Source organism: Maylandia zebra, linkage group LG3 (assembly GCF_041146795.1).
Source record: "Maylandia zebra isolate NMK-2024a linkage group LG3, Mzebra_GT3a, whole genome shotgun sequence".
Classification (NCBI taxonomy): Eukaryota; Metazoa; Chordata; class Actinopteri; order Cichliformes; family Cichlidae; genus Maylandia; species Maylandia zebra.
In genome coordinates, this window is record NC_135169.1 from 50,680,634 (window position 1) to 50,694,965 (window position 14,332).

Sequence of the window (14,332 nt, forward strand, 5' to 3'; positions counted from 1 at the left end):
AGGAATACAATCTGCTCTCTGGCTTGAGCAAACTTGATCCCCCAGCCCTCATTAATAATGTTGATGTCGGGCTGGCGCTGTAGTGTTTCTTCCAGGTGTTTGTTTTGTGCTTCCATTTGTAAGCACTTCTTCTCCAGGTGAACTTTTTCTTTTTCAAGTTGTTGAATTTTGTTCTGGAGATGGTTGTTTTCACTCCTACTCTCCTGTAATGCCCTTTGGGTGGATAAGAGGCCATTTGGAGAAGTTGGCCGGCCACGCAAGGAAGGAGAGGCGGCGTAATCGTTTTGTCTCGGTTGCCGTAATCTTGGATACATGCTGGCGTTTGTATCCGATGACTCTGAGAGGTTTCCGAATGTTTCTGTAGTGAACGTTTGAAAGCTGCGAACACGAAGGCTGCGAAGTAACGAACTAAAAATTGCTGTTTGTCACCCCTATTTAAGGAAAAACTTCCTTGTGACATCATCACTCCTAAGCCAATCAGGTTGTCACATGACATTCTGGAATGTGGAATGGGGATATATTTTTTTTTTTAAACAGTTTTCAAATTTAACTTAATATTTAAGTGTTTCTTACTTGACCTGCTTAGTCGATTAAAAAGTTAATTGCCACGAACACCCCTAATGTTATATAACAGACCACAGAAAAATAACAGCTTTTTTCTGCGTGACAGAGCTATAATAAATGTTTTGTTTTTTTAATGATCCTACTTTTTATAAAAGGGAACATTATTTAAAGAATATGTATTTAATTAAAAACTCTGTATTCATCTAAAGGGTATAACAAGAAGGGTGAGCTTCCTGCTCCAAAATGAAATGACCAAAATAAATGTATTTCTCTGCAATTACAAACTCTGTGTAAACAGTCTTGGTGTCAAAATAAAGCTAACGCTGGTGAGATGTCATCAGAGCTGTAAATATTACTGCAGATGTTACTATGTCAAAGTTACTGTGACTCAAACATAGAAAAATGTCTTTTTCATTTCCCTCACCTAATTTTTCAAAGTATTTTATAGCATATAACACCTTTGAAAATATGCTTTGGTTCCCATTTAACTCCAGAACATCATAAATCAAAATATGGATATTACCTGTCCACAGATTCATGGTGACGTAACTGCTCTTTTAACTGTTTGGTGTCTTTGCTTTGTTTGGTGTTTGTAGAAATGGTTTACATGAGCTTTTAGCTGAGACTCAGAGGTTTCTGTGGACACTACTCATGTCAGCACTTATATTTCTGACCTCGTGTTATAATCGATTAAACGCGATCTCCTCCCTTTTGCCCCCATTTTTGATGGTGTGGGTACAAATGATCAGGCATGACATTCTCATAATAAATCAGATAAGATACTGCAAATAGTTAATCCTGCATTTGTGTGATTGAAAAGTGTGTGCAATGACACTGTTTTAAAGATTTAGCCTAAATCATTTTGGCGTGAATGAGCCTAAACGTGACACCATATCACCTGTGACACACACACACGCACGTATGACTTTGCCAGTTTCAGCTGAAACAATTTCAGTGTTTCAAACCATGTTCAAGAGTTTTTAGGTCACCGTTCATGAGGTTTCAAGAAGAAAATGAAAGACAGATCTGAATGTTTGAAAGTGTTTTGGAAAAACTCTGTAAAGATTAGATGAACAATACTCAAAGGATAAATTCAACTGTTTTATTTTGTTAGATAAGTTGAAAAAAAAGTTAAACAAGCAAGTAAATAAAGAAACAAGGTTAAATGAGGTAAGAACAAAAAGTTAACAAGCAAATAAAGAAACAAGGTTAAATGAACTAAGAGCAAAAAGTTAACAAGTAAATAAAGAAACAAGGTTAAATGAGGTAAGAGCAAAAAGTTAAACAAGTAAATAAAGAAACAAGGTTAAATGAAGTAAGAGCAAAAAGTTAACAAGTAAATAAAGAAACAAGGTTAAATGAAGTAAGAGCAAAAAGTTAACAAGCAAATAAAGAAACAAGGTTAAATGAAGTAAGAGCAAAAAGTTAACAAGTAAATAAAGAAACAAGGTTAAATGAAGTAAGAACAAAAAGTTAACAAGCAAATAAAGAAACAAGGTTAAATGAAGTAAGAGCAAAAAGTTAACAAGTAAATAAAGAAACAAGGCAGAGGAGAGAAACCCCAACAATCCCCTCTGAGCAAGCACTAGGCGACAGTGGGGAGGAAAAACTGCCTTTAAACGGGCAGAAACCTCCGGCAGAACCAGGCTCAGGAGGGGGCAGTCAACTGCCGGGACTGGTTGGGGGGGTGAACAGAGGTGGAGCAAGACGAGGCTACATCAGTTGAAGAAGCAGTATTGTCCCTCTTCCGGAAAAAGCTGAAGAATCTTTTCTTCTTTTTCATGGACTTTTCCACGAGCCCCTTTTTCTCCAGGATGAGGGTTCTCAACTCATGGATGGTTTCGGTGTTTTGCTCCTCAAGTTTCTTGCATGTTTGTTCCACCTGTTCTAATGTTGCTCGTGTTTCTTCAAGCTGTTCTTTGAGCTCTTTGGATGTTGCCTCCTGTGTCAGCTTTGCCTTCTGCAGGTCTGCATTTCTCACTTGATCTTCTTTGTGCAGGCCTTCTAGCTGCTCATTTCTTTTCTGGGTGTCGCGGAGCGTACACTGCAGGTCTTCATGCATTTTGTCTTGCTTTTGCTTTTGCGCCTGCATTTCTGTGTTTTCCCGCTTCAAGTTGTTGAATTCCAACAATATCCCCTTAATGAGCTCTGAGTTGTTTTTGGCCATTTGATCGATCCTTTTCTGCATCTGTGAGCATCGTTTTTCCAGAGTTTCCTTTTCTCCCTGCAGCTCACTTGTTTTGACCTTCAGTTCATTACAGAATCCTTGCAACTTTTGATTTTTACTCTCAAAGTCCTTGATAGTGCACTTTTCTTCTGACAGTCTTTCTTGCTGTTGCTCCTTCTCTTGAAGAAGGTCTTTATTTTTTTCTTCAGCTTCATCAAGCTTTCTTTGGAGCAGGTGATTCTGTTGGTCCATGTATTGGAGATCCCACTCTAGCTTATCAATCGTGGCTTTCCTGCCTTGAAGCTGCTCGGACATTTCTTTCACTTCAGCGCTCTTTTGCTTGTTTTCTTTGATGAGGAATACAATCTGCTCTCTGGCTTGAGCAAACTTGATCCCCCAGCCCTCATTAATAATGTTGATGTCGGGCTGGCGCTGTAGTGTTTCTTCCAGGTGTTTGTTTTGTGCTTCCATTTGTAAGCACTTCTTCTCCAGGTGAACTTTTTCTTTTTCAAGTTGTTGAATTTTGTTCTGGAGATGGTTGTTTTCACTCCTACTCTCCTGTAATGCCCTTTGGGTGGATAAGAGGCCATTTGGAGAAGTTGGCCGGCCACGCAAGGAAGGAGAGGCGGCGTAATCGTTTTGTCTCGGTTGCCGTAATCTTGGATACATGCTGGCGTTTGTATCCGATGACTCTGAGAGGTTTCCGAATGTTTCTGTAGTGAACGTTTGAAAGCTGCGAACACGAAGGCTGCGAAGTAACGAACTAAAAATTGCTGTTTGTCACCCCTATTTAAGGAAAAACTTCCTTGTGACATCATCACTCCTAAGCCAATCAGGTTGTCACATGACATTCTGGAATGTGGAATGGGGATATATATTTTTTTTTAAACAGTTTTCAAATTTAACTTAATATTTAAGTGTTTCTTACTTGACCTGCTTAGTCGATTAAAAAGTTAATTGCCACGAACACCCCTAATGTTATATAACAGACCACAGAAAAAAGACAGCTTTTTTCTGCGTGACAGAGCTATAATAAATGTTTTGTTTTTTTAATGATCCTACTTTTTATGAAAGGGAACATTATTTAAAGAATATGTATTTAATTAAAAACTCTGTATTCATCTAAAGGGTATAACAAGAAGGGTGAGCTTCCTGCTCCAAAATGAAATGACCAAAATAAATGTATTTCTCTGCAATTACAAACTCTGTGTAAACAGTCTTGGTGTCAAAATAAAGCTAACGCTGGTGAGATGTCATCAGAGCTGTAAATATTACTGCAGATGTTACTATGTCAAAGTTACTGTGACTCAAACATAGAAAAATGTCTTTTTCATTTCCCTCACCTAATTTTTCAAAGTATTTTATAGCATATAACACCTTTGAAAATATTCTTTGGTTCCCATTTAACTCCAGAACATCATAAATCAAAATATGGATATTACCTGTCCACAGATTCATGGTGACGTAACTGCTCTTTTAACTGTTTGGTGTCTTTGCTTTGTTTGGTGTTTGTAGAAATGGTTTACATGAGCTTTTAGCTGAGACTCAGAGGTTTCTGTGGACACTACTCATGTCAGCACTTATATTTCTGACCTCGTGTTACACTGAAAAAAATATGTTGTTGGATTTACTTAATTCAATGGTGGACATTTGTTGCACACAGATGTTTTGCTTTGGCAGCAACTTAAACAATTGAGTTAAATTAACACAATTTATTCATGTTCAATAAACCTGTGCAATTTGTGTTGATAAAATGTGACTTAAACATGTTTTGATGAAGTAATTTGAGCTCTTGAAATATTTTAATCCTTCACAATTTTCTCACTTTATCCCAACACCATTCAATAACTTTTACCCAATACTACTTGGTCACTTAAATGCTACATGTTATCTTCAAATTACATTTTGCTATTATATTCTAGCATCAAATACACAATTTTCAAATGGAGGCCTTATAACAGATTGTATTGTTCTCTTCCAAGATGGTTGCTGGCATCCACCAGTAACCTTTCAAAACAAAATGTCTAATTTCACTGCATTGACAGTAGGTAAAGAATTAAACTGACATTACTCCTCCACTGAATCTACATAAATCAACAGTTAAATAATGTCAGTTCTTCCGTGTTCTCTGGAATCAATCACAGCAAAGAAATTAGACTGTTTCTTTTGAAAAATGTTGGGAAAGAACAAATCAAAACATTCTATTTAAGGCCTCTGACGTCAAGATTCAGTTAAACAACAATTATAACTAAACAATTTGAGGTAATGTTAGTTTCCATTAACATTAAATTAGGTTACTGAATTGGCAAACACCTTCCTATTAACATTACCCATTTTACCCCAATAACTAAAGAAATTAGCACTTGCAGGTCAAAACCTTTATTCAAGAGATGCAAAAATAACATTGATACAGTGACTGTCAAAAATTACAGCACTGATCATACTGTGACATCTTGGTTCAAAACAGCACACTTAGAAATATTCAACGTTCTTTACTTCAACTGAATGAAACTGAAAATAACATTTCACACGGCCCATATGGGATATTTAGACTGCATAACTGTTCACGCTACATCTCTTCACTAGTAAAAGAAAGAAAAATTACAAAGACAAATTTAAAAATGCTGCCAAACAGACAAACAGAACTTGTACAGAGCAAAAGGAAAAACAAACAACAAAAAAAACGGCTTGTCCTCATGGCAGTTGCAGAGTATATAAAAATGAACCCTGCGATCTGTTCCTGGAATTGAGCTTCAAAAATGCAGCAGAACAAGTGTGAGATTTAAATGTCCTCTCACCTAGAGCTGATCAGCTTGCATGCATAACAGTGAGCTTCGTTGCAGGAGCAGTTTTGTCTTAGTTGTGAGTTTTTCTTGAGAGCTGAGTTGCATCCAACTCCATTACCACCCTTTGAATCACCTCAAAAGTGTAGCAGAGTTGTGATGGGTAACTCATATTGAAGGAATAAAAAAGGTCCAAACAGCATGGCTACTGCAAAGGTCACGTTATCCAGATCTTGAAGAACTACTATACCCTCGATGATGATGCCAACATCAGAAAAGTCATTGCCTGGTGCATCCTCTGGAGACAGATGTTCATTGTGGTTTTCTCAATCTGTGCAGTGGCCTCAGTCAAGTCCTGGTTAAACACAAAACATTTCTTTAAGATTCCTTTTTAAACTCATCTCTTTTGAATCTACCAGTTCTAATGTTAGAGTAATTTAAACCAATGCAAGCAACATAGTAAATAGCTATAGCCAAAGAGTTGCCTGCCATGCTGCCATTCATGGTCTAACAGAGTTTCTAAGACAGAGTGAAAAACATAATAATTTCAAATGCTTTACATTAGTTTTTGTTAGAAAGACACCGGCCCATCAGAAATCCAGGTTATGTCACTCAGAAGATGTTAGAATTTAGACTTTCAGCCCCACAATTTGGTTAGCTGTTGGTCTTTTTTTTTTTTTTTCAAACAAAAGCTAAATATTGGTGGGATTTTCCTTTGTTCATTAGAATGACAAATTTAAAGTTTTTTCACACTGATGTGACCCCTAATATAGGGGGGTGGGGCCTCAAGGGGGGGCGGCCGAGTTCACTACCAGGCCTCATGTGAACTTCAAATTATTAAAGAGGACTACTGGTCCTAACCAGTCCAATGAGGATCAAGTGGATAACTAAATGCATTTTTAAATGTTGCAAAGCCACAATCTACTCATAAAACACTCACCATGAACTCCTGCACCAAGATGTTGCAATTGTCTTTCACACAGATGCGGAGCACTTTGATGAGACTCCCTTCGAGCATTAATGTCATCCTAAAGTATTATAACAAAGAAAACAGAGATTTGTGAACTTTTCAGTAGCACAGAAGAAAATGATCCCAGACCAAAACTTAAACCAGTCAACATGCAACACCAGCATCTACAAAGAAATATCAAAAGTTCCTGTTTGACATCAACTTTATGGATATATAGTTTCCAGAACATTTTTTTTTTTTTTTTAAAAAGATACATTTTTCTCAGTGGGCCAGTAAATGCATAACAAAAATTATGGCATCCTTTCGGTGGAATCAGTACTCACGGGTAATAGTTGACTGTTTCAATGGATGCAGCATAAAAATCTTTTACTGACCTAATGCAATACATATACACTTTGTAGTTAAAGAATTTTAAAGTTCTTACTGTCATCATGGCAGCTACATCCTTTAGCTTTGTGCCCTGTTCCCCCGATCACTTTGCAAACACTTTCAGCAGACTGTCAGAGAGAAACTCAGCTCCGTCAGAAACCTTGACTGTAAAGGCATGGTTGGGATGCACTGGAATGCTGCATTTCATCTAAAATGACATAAAATTATTTTGAAATAACAGCAGGCACTGTGCTTGGTTAATCAGCAATGTTTTATTGAATAAAAACTGTGTTTCCAGATCTTATGGGATTAAAAAAATCCAAAGATGTTTGTTTCTGATTTGCAACCCAAGAACCCACAAGTTACAACCTCATTTTAGTTCAAGTGTGCATTAATGTGAGTCCAGTAATCACCTTTCTGACAATACATACAGGTTAAACCTATGGCAGATTTTGGATTTCTCAGTTGTATTAATAGGGTGGTCTATTTGAGTATGCATGCACCTAATAACTATAAAAAACCTATTATAATTAAGTTACAGAAACCTTAAGCGAAAATAGAATATACTTTCTTACCATAACACCTTGAACCCACAATCCATCAGCTGACTCCTGGTGAAATGCAGAATAGAGGTCATCTCTCAATGTGCAGCAAAAAAAAAAAAACAAAACAAACGGACAGCAGGTGAGGGCAGGAGGGGTAGGGATGTAAGCTAGCATAATGCCGCTGATGATATTAGCTAAAGCTTTTCAATGTCCAAAATCTCACTAACACCACGGTGCAGTAAATACACAATGTAACTGAAGAGTCAGTTGACAAATCTATTCACACAGAAAACCAAATTATGTTGAGAGTGCCTCGTAATTAGGTTTAATGTGATATTACGGCTCTTGTGCCAAAGACAAATTCAAATGAAAAAGCGCCAATTCTTTGACAACAGATAAAACAGCAAATCAGCTAACGGCTCTTTTTTAGCATGTTACATGGCGGCACTCTAGACGTTTAACTACATTTGGCTGAAATATGGTAAACATTAATTCAAAAAATCAAGACATACCAAAAAACGTAGAGTTGGATGCTCGACTTGACTGAGATGGATGCATTTTTTAAACCACGATCCAAAGCCCGCGAGATGAAATCACGCGTGGTTTCACGAGATTTAACGTTGCTATCTTATTGACTTACTTCACCTGAACATGATATGAACAATTTAATACACCCTTTCTGCATATCATGTAGTTTTTACACTATATAGTTACATTTATCTTTAAAACATGAGGCAATTGTGTTAAATACATGCAAGATGCTTACATAAATCCAAGAGATGGCCAGTCCCTTTTTTTCAGTGTATAATCGATTAAACGCGATCTCCTCCCTTTTGCCCCCATTTTTGATGGTGTGGGTACAAATGATCAGGCATGACATTCTCATAATAAATCAGATAAGATACTGCAAATAGTTAATCCTGCATTTGTGTGATTGAAAAGTGTGTGCAATGACACTGTTTTAAAGATTTAGCCTAAATCATTTTGGCGTGAATGAGCCTAAACATGATGACCGGACTAGTGACACCATATCACCTGTGACACACACACACGCACGTATGACTTTGCCAGTTTCAGCTGAAACAATTTCAGTGTTTCAAACCATGTTCCAGAGTTTTTAGGTCACCGTTCATGAGGTTTCAAGAAGAAAATGAAAGACAGATCTGAATGTTTGAAAGTGTTTTGGAAAAACTCTGTAAAGATTAGATGAACAATACTCAAAGGATAAATTCAACTGTTTTATTTTGTTAGATAAGTTGAAAAAAAAGTTAAACAAGCAAGTAAATAAAGAAACAAGGTTAAATGAGGTAAGAACAAAAAGTTAACAAGCAAATAAAGAAACAAGGTTAAATGAAGTAAGAGCAAAAAGTTAACAAGCAAATAAAGAAACAAGGTTAAATGAAGTAAGAGCAAAAAGTTAACAAGTAAATAAAGAAACAAGGTTAAATGAGGTAAGAGCAAAAAGTTAAACAAGTAAATAAAGAAACAAGGTTAAATGAAGTAAGAGCAAAAAGTTAACAAGTAAATAAAGAAACAAGGTTAAATGAAGTAAGAGCAAAAAGTTAACAAGTAAATAAAGAAACAAGGTTAAATGAAGTAAGAACAAAAAGTTAACAAGCAAATAAAGAAACAAGGTTAAATGAGGTAAGAACAAAAAGTTAACAAGCAAATAAAGAAACAAGGTTAAATGAAGTAAGAACAAAAAGTTAACAAGCAAATAAAGAAACAAGGTTAAATGAAGTAAGAACAAAAAGTTAACAAGCAAATAAAGAAACAAGGTTAAATGAGGTAAGAACAAAAAGTTAACAAGCAAATAAAGAAACAAGGTTAAATGAGGTAAGAGCAAAAAGTTAACAAGTAAATAAAGAAACAAGGTTAAATGAAGTAAGAGCAAAAAGTTAACAAGCAAATAAAGAAACAAGGTTAAATGAAGTAAGAGCAAAAAGTTAACAAGTAAATAAAGAAACAAGGCAGAGGAGAGAAACCCCAACAATCCCCTCTGAGCAAGCACTAGGCGACAGTGGGGAGGAAAAACTGCCTTTAAACGGGCAGAAACCTCCGGCAGAACCAGGCTCAGGAGGGGGCAGTCAACTGCCGGGACTGGTTGGGGGGGGTGAACAGAGGTGGAGCAAGACGAGGCTACATCAGTTGAAGAAGCAGTATTGTCCCTCTTCCGGAAAAAGCTGAAGAATCTTTTCTTCTTTTTCATGGACTTTTCCACGAGCCCCTTTTTCTCCAGGATGAGGGTTCTCAACTCATGGATGGTTTCGGTGTTTTGCTCCTCAAGTTTCTTGCATGTTTGTTCCACCTGTTCTAATGTTGCTCGTGTTTCTTCAAGCTGTTCTTTGAGCTCTTTGGATGTTGCCTCCTGTGTCAGCTTTGCCTTCTGCAGGTCTGCATTTCTCACTTGATCTTCTTTGTGCAGGCCTTCTAGCTGCTCATTTCTTTTCTGGGTGTCGCGGAGCGTACACTGCAGGTCTTCATGCATTTTGTCTTGCTTTTGCTTTTGCGCCTGCATTTCTGTGTTTTCCCGCTTCAAGTTGTTGAATTCCAACAATATCCCCTTAATGAGCTCTGAGTTGTTTTTGGCCATTTGATCGATCCTTTTCTGCATCTGTGAGCATCGTTTTTCCAGAGTTTCCTTTTCTCCCTGCAGCTCACTTGTTTTGACCTTCAGTTCATTACAGAATCCTTGCAACTTTTGATTTTTACTCTCAAAGTCCTTGATAGTGCACTTTTCTTCTGACAGTCTTTCTTGCTGTTGCGCCTTCTCTTGAAGAAGGTCTTTATTTTTTTCTTCAGCTTCATCAAGCTTTCTTTGGAGCAGGTGATTCTGTTGGTCCATGTATTGGAGATCCCACTCTAGCTTATCAATCGTGGCTTTCCTGCCTTGAAGCTGCTCGGACATTTCTTTCACTTCAGCGCTCTTTTGCTTGTTTTCTTTGATGAGGAATACAATCTGCTCTCTGGCTTGAGCAAACTTGATCCCCCAGCCCTCATTAATAATGTTGATGTCGGGCTGGCGCTGTAGTGTTTCTTCCAGGTGTTTGTTTTGTGCTTCCATTTGTAAGCACTTCTTCTCCAGGTGAACTTTTTCTTTTTCAAGTTGTTGAATTTTGTTCTGGAGATGGTTGTTTTCACTCCTACTCTCCTGTAATGCCCTTTGGGTGGATAAGAGGCCATTTGGAGAAGTTGGCCGGCCACGCAAGGAAGGAGAGGCGGCGTAATCGTTTTGTCTCGGTTGCCGTAATCTTGGATACATGCTGGCGTTTGTATCCGATGACTCTGAGAGGTTTCCGAATGTTTCTGTAGTGAACGTTTGAAAGCTGCGAACACGAAGGCTGCGAAGTAACGAACTAAAAATTGCTGTTTGTCACCCCTATTTAAGGAAAAACTTCCTTGTGACATCATCACTCCTAAGCCAATCAGGTTGTCACATGACATTCTGGAATGTGGAATGGGGATATATATATATTTTTTAAACAGTTTTCAAATTTAACTTAATATTTAAGTGTTTCTTACTTGACCTGCTTAGTCGATTAAAAAGTTAATTGCCACGAACACCCCTAATGTTATATAACAGACCACAGAAAAAAGACAGCTTTTTTCTGCGTGACAGAGCTATAATAAATGTTTTGTTTTTTTAATGATCCTACTTTTTATAAAAGGGAACATTATTTAAAGAATATGTATTTAATTAAAAACTCTGTATTCATCTAAAGGGTATAACAAGAAGGGTGAGCTTCCTGCTCCAAAATGAAATGACCAAAATAAATGTATTTCTCTGCAATTACAAACTCTGTGTAAACAGTCTTGGTGTCAAAATAAAGCTAACGCTGGTGAGATGTCATCAGAGCTGTAAATATTACTGCAGATGTTACTATGTCAAAGTTACTGTGACTCAAACATAGAAAAATGTCTTTTTCATTTCCCTCACCTAATTTTTCAAAGTATTTTATAGCATATAACACCTTTGAAAATATGCTTTGGTTCCCATTTAACTCCAGAACATCATAAATCAAAATATGGATATTACCTGTCCACAGATTCATGGTGACGTAACTGCTCTTTTAACTGTTTGGTGTCTTTGCTTTGTTTGGTGTTTGTAGAAATGGTTTACATGAGCTTTTAGCTGAGACTCAGAGGTTTCTGTGGACACTACTCATGTCAGCACTTATATTTCTGACCTCGTGTTATAATCGATTAAACGCGATCTCCTCCCTTTTGCCCCCATTTTTGATGGTGTGGGTACAAATGATCAGGCATGACATTCTCATAATAAATCAGATAAGATACTGCAAATAGTTAATCCTGCATTTGTGTGATTGAAAAGTGTGTGCAATGACACTGTTTTAAAGATTTAGCCTAAATCATTTTGGCGTGAATGAGCCTAAACATGATGACCGGACTAGTGACACCATATCACCTGTGACACACACACACGCACGTATGACTTTGCCAGTTTCAGCTGAAACAATTTCAGTGTTTCAAACCATGTTCCAGAGTTTTTAGGTCACCGTTCATGAGGTTTCAAGAAGAAAATGAAAGACAGATCTGAATGTTTGAAAGTGTTTTGGAAAAACTCTGTAAAGATTAGATGAACAATACTCAAAGGATAAATTCAACTGTTTTATTTTGTTAGATAAGTTGAAAAAAAAGTTAAACAAGCAAGTAAATAAAGAAACAAGGTTAAATGAGGTAAGAACAAAAAGTTGACAAGCAAATAAAGAAACAAGGTTAAATGAAGTAAGAACAAAAAGTTAACAAGCAAATAAAGAAACAAGGTTAAATGAAGTAAGAACAAAAAGTTAACAAGCAAATAAAGAAACAAGGTTAAATGAAGTAAGAGCAAAAAGTTAACAAGTAAATAAAGAAACAAGGTTAAATGAGGTAAGAACAAAAAGTTAACAAGCAAATAAAGAAACAAGGTTAAATGAAGTAAGAACAAAAAGTTAACAAGCAAATAAAGAAACAAGGTTAAATGAAGTAAGAGCAAAAAGTTAACAAGCAAATAAAGAAACAAGGTTAAATGAGGTAAGAACAAAAAGTTAACAAGCAAATAAAGAAACAAGGTTAAATGAAGTAAGAACAAAAAGTTAACAAGCAAATAAAGAAACAAGGTTAAATGAAGTAAGAGCAAAAAGTTAACAAGTAAATAAAGAAACAAGGTTAAATGAGGTAAGAGCAAAAAGTTAAACAAGTAAATAAAGAAACAAGGTTAAATGAAGTAAGAGCAAAAAGTTAACAAGTAAATAAAGAAACAAGGTTAAATGAAGTAAGAGCAAAAAGTTAACAAGTAAATAAAGAAACAAGGTTAAATGAAGTAAGAGCAAAAAGTTAACAAGTAAATAAAGAAACAAGGTTAAATGAAGTAAGAACAAAAAGTTAACAAGCAAATAAAGAAACAAGGTTAAATGAAGTAAGAGCAAAAAGTTAACAAGTAAATAAAGAAACAAGGCAGAGGAGAGAAACCCCAACAATCCCCTCTGAGCAAGCACTAGGCGACAGTGGGGAGGAAAAACTGCCTTTAAACGGGCAGAAACCTCCGGCAGAACCAGGCTCAGGAGGGGGCAGTCAACTGCCGGGACTGGTTGGGGGGGTGAACAGAGGTGGAGCAAGACGAGGCTACATCAGTTGAAGAAGCAGTATTGTCCCTCTTCCGGAAAAAGCTGAAGAATCTTTTCTTCTTTTTCATGGACTTTTCCACGAGCCCCTTTTTCTCCAGGATGAGGGTTCTCAACTCATGGATGGTTTCGGTGTTTTGCTCCTCAAGTTTCTTGCATGTTTGTTCCACCTGTTCTAATGTTGCTCGTGTTTCTTCAAGCTGTTCTTTGAGCTCTTTGGATGTTGCCTCCTGTGTCAGCTTTGCCTTCTGCAGGTCTGCATTTCTCACTTGATCTTCTTTGTGCAGGCCTTCTAGCTGCTCATTTCTTTTCTGGGTGTCGCGGAGCGTACACTGCAGGTCTTCATGCATTTTGTCTTGCTTTTGCTTTTGCGCCTGCATTTCTGTGTTTTCCCGCTTCAAGTTGTTGAATTCCAACAATATCCCCTTAATGAGCTCTGAGTTGTTTTTGGCCATTTGATCGATCCTTTTCTGCATCCGTGAGCATCGTTTTTCCAGAGTTTCCTTTTCTCCCTGCAGCTCACTTGTTTTGACCTTCAGTTCATTACAGAATCCTTGCAACTTTTGATTTTTACTCTCAAAGTCCTTGATAGTGCACTTTTCTTCTGACAGTCTTTCTTGCTGTTGCGCCTTCTCTTGAAGAAGGTCTTTATTTTTTTCTTCAGCTTCATCAAGCTTTCTTTGGAGCAGGTGATTCTGTTGGTCCATGTATTGGAGATCCCACTCTAGCTTATCAATCGTGGCTTTCCTGCCTTGAAGCTGCTCGGACATTTCTTTCACTTCAGCGCTCTTTTGCTTGTTTTCTTTGATGAGGAATACAATCTGCTCTCTGGCTTGAGCAAACTTGATCCCCCAGCCCTCATTAATAATGTTGATGTCGGGCTGGCGCTGTAGTGTTTCTTCCAGGTGTTTGTTTTGTGCTTCCATTTGTAAGCACTTCTTCTCCAGGTGAACTTTTTCTTTTTCAAGTTGTTGAATTTTGTTCTGGAGATGGTTGTTTTCACTCCTACTCTCCTGTAATGCCCTTTGGGTGGATAAGAGGCCATTTGGAGAAGTTGGCCGGCCACGCAAGGAAGGAGAGGCGGCGTAATCGTTTTGTCTCGGTTGCCGTAATCTTGGATACATGCTGGCGTTTGTATCCGATGACTCTGAGAGGTTTCCGAATGTTTCTGTAGTGAACGTTTGAAAGCTGCGAACACGAAGGCTGCGAAGTAACGAACTAAAAATTGCTGTTTGTCACCCCTATTTAAGGAAAAACTTCCTTGTGACATCATCACTCCTAAGCCAATCAGGTTGTCACATGACATTCTG

General features: G+C 37.3%; 1 long non-coding RNA gene across 1 annotated transcript; it reads right to left on the reverse strand.

Moving 5' to 3' along the window:
* Positions 1-5,094: 5,094 nt before the first annotated feature.
* Positions 5,095-8,197, reverse strand: LOC106674976 (uncharacterized). Its single transcript, XR_013096977.1, has 4 exons — positions 7,429-8,197; positions 6,909-7,061; positions 6,455-6,542; positions 5,095-5,869 (listed from the first exon to the last, which is right to left on the reverse strand). It is a non-coding gene; the product is annotated as an uncharacterized LOC106674976 (long non-coding RNA).
* Between the last annotated feature and the right edge of the window lie 6,135 nt (positions 8,198-14,332).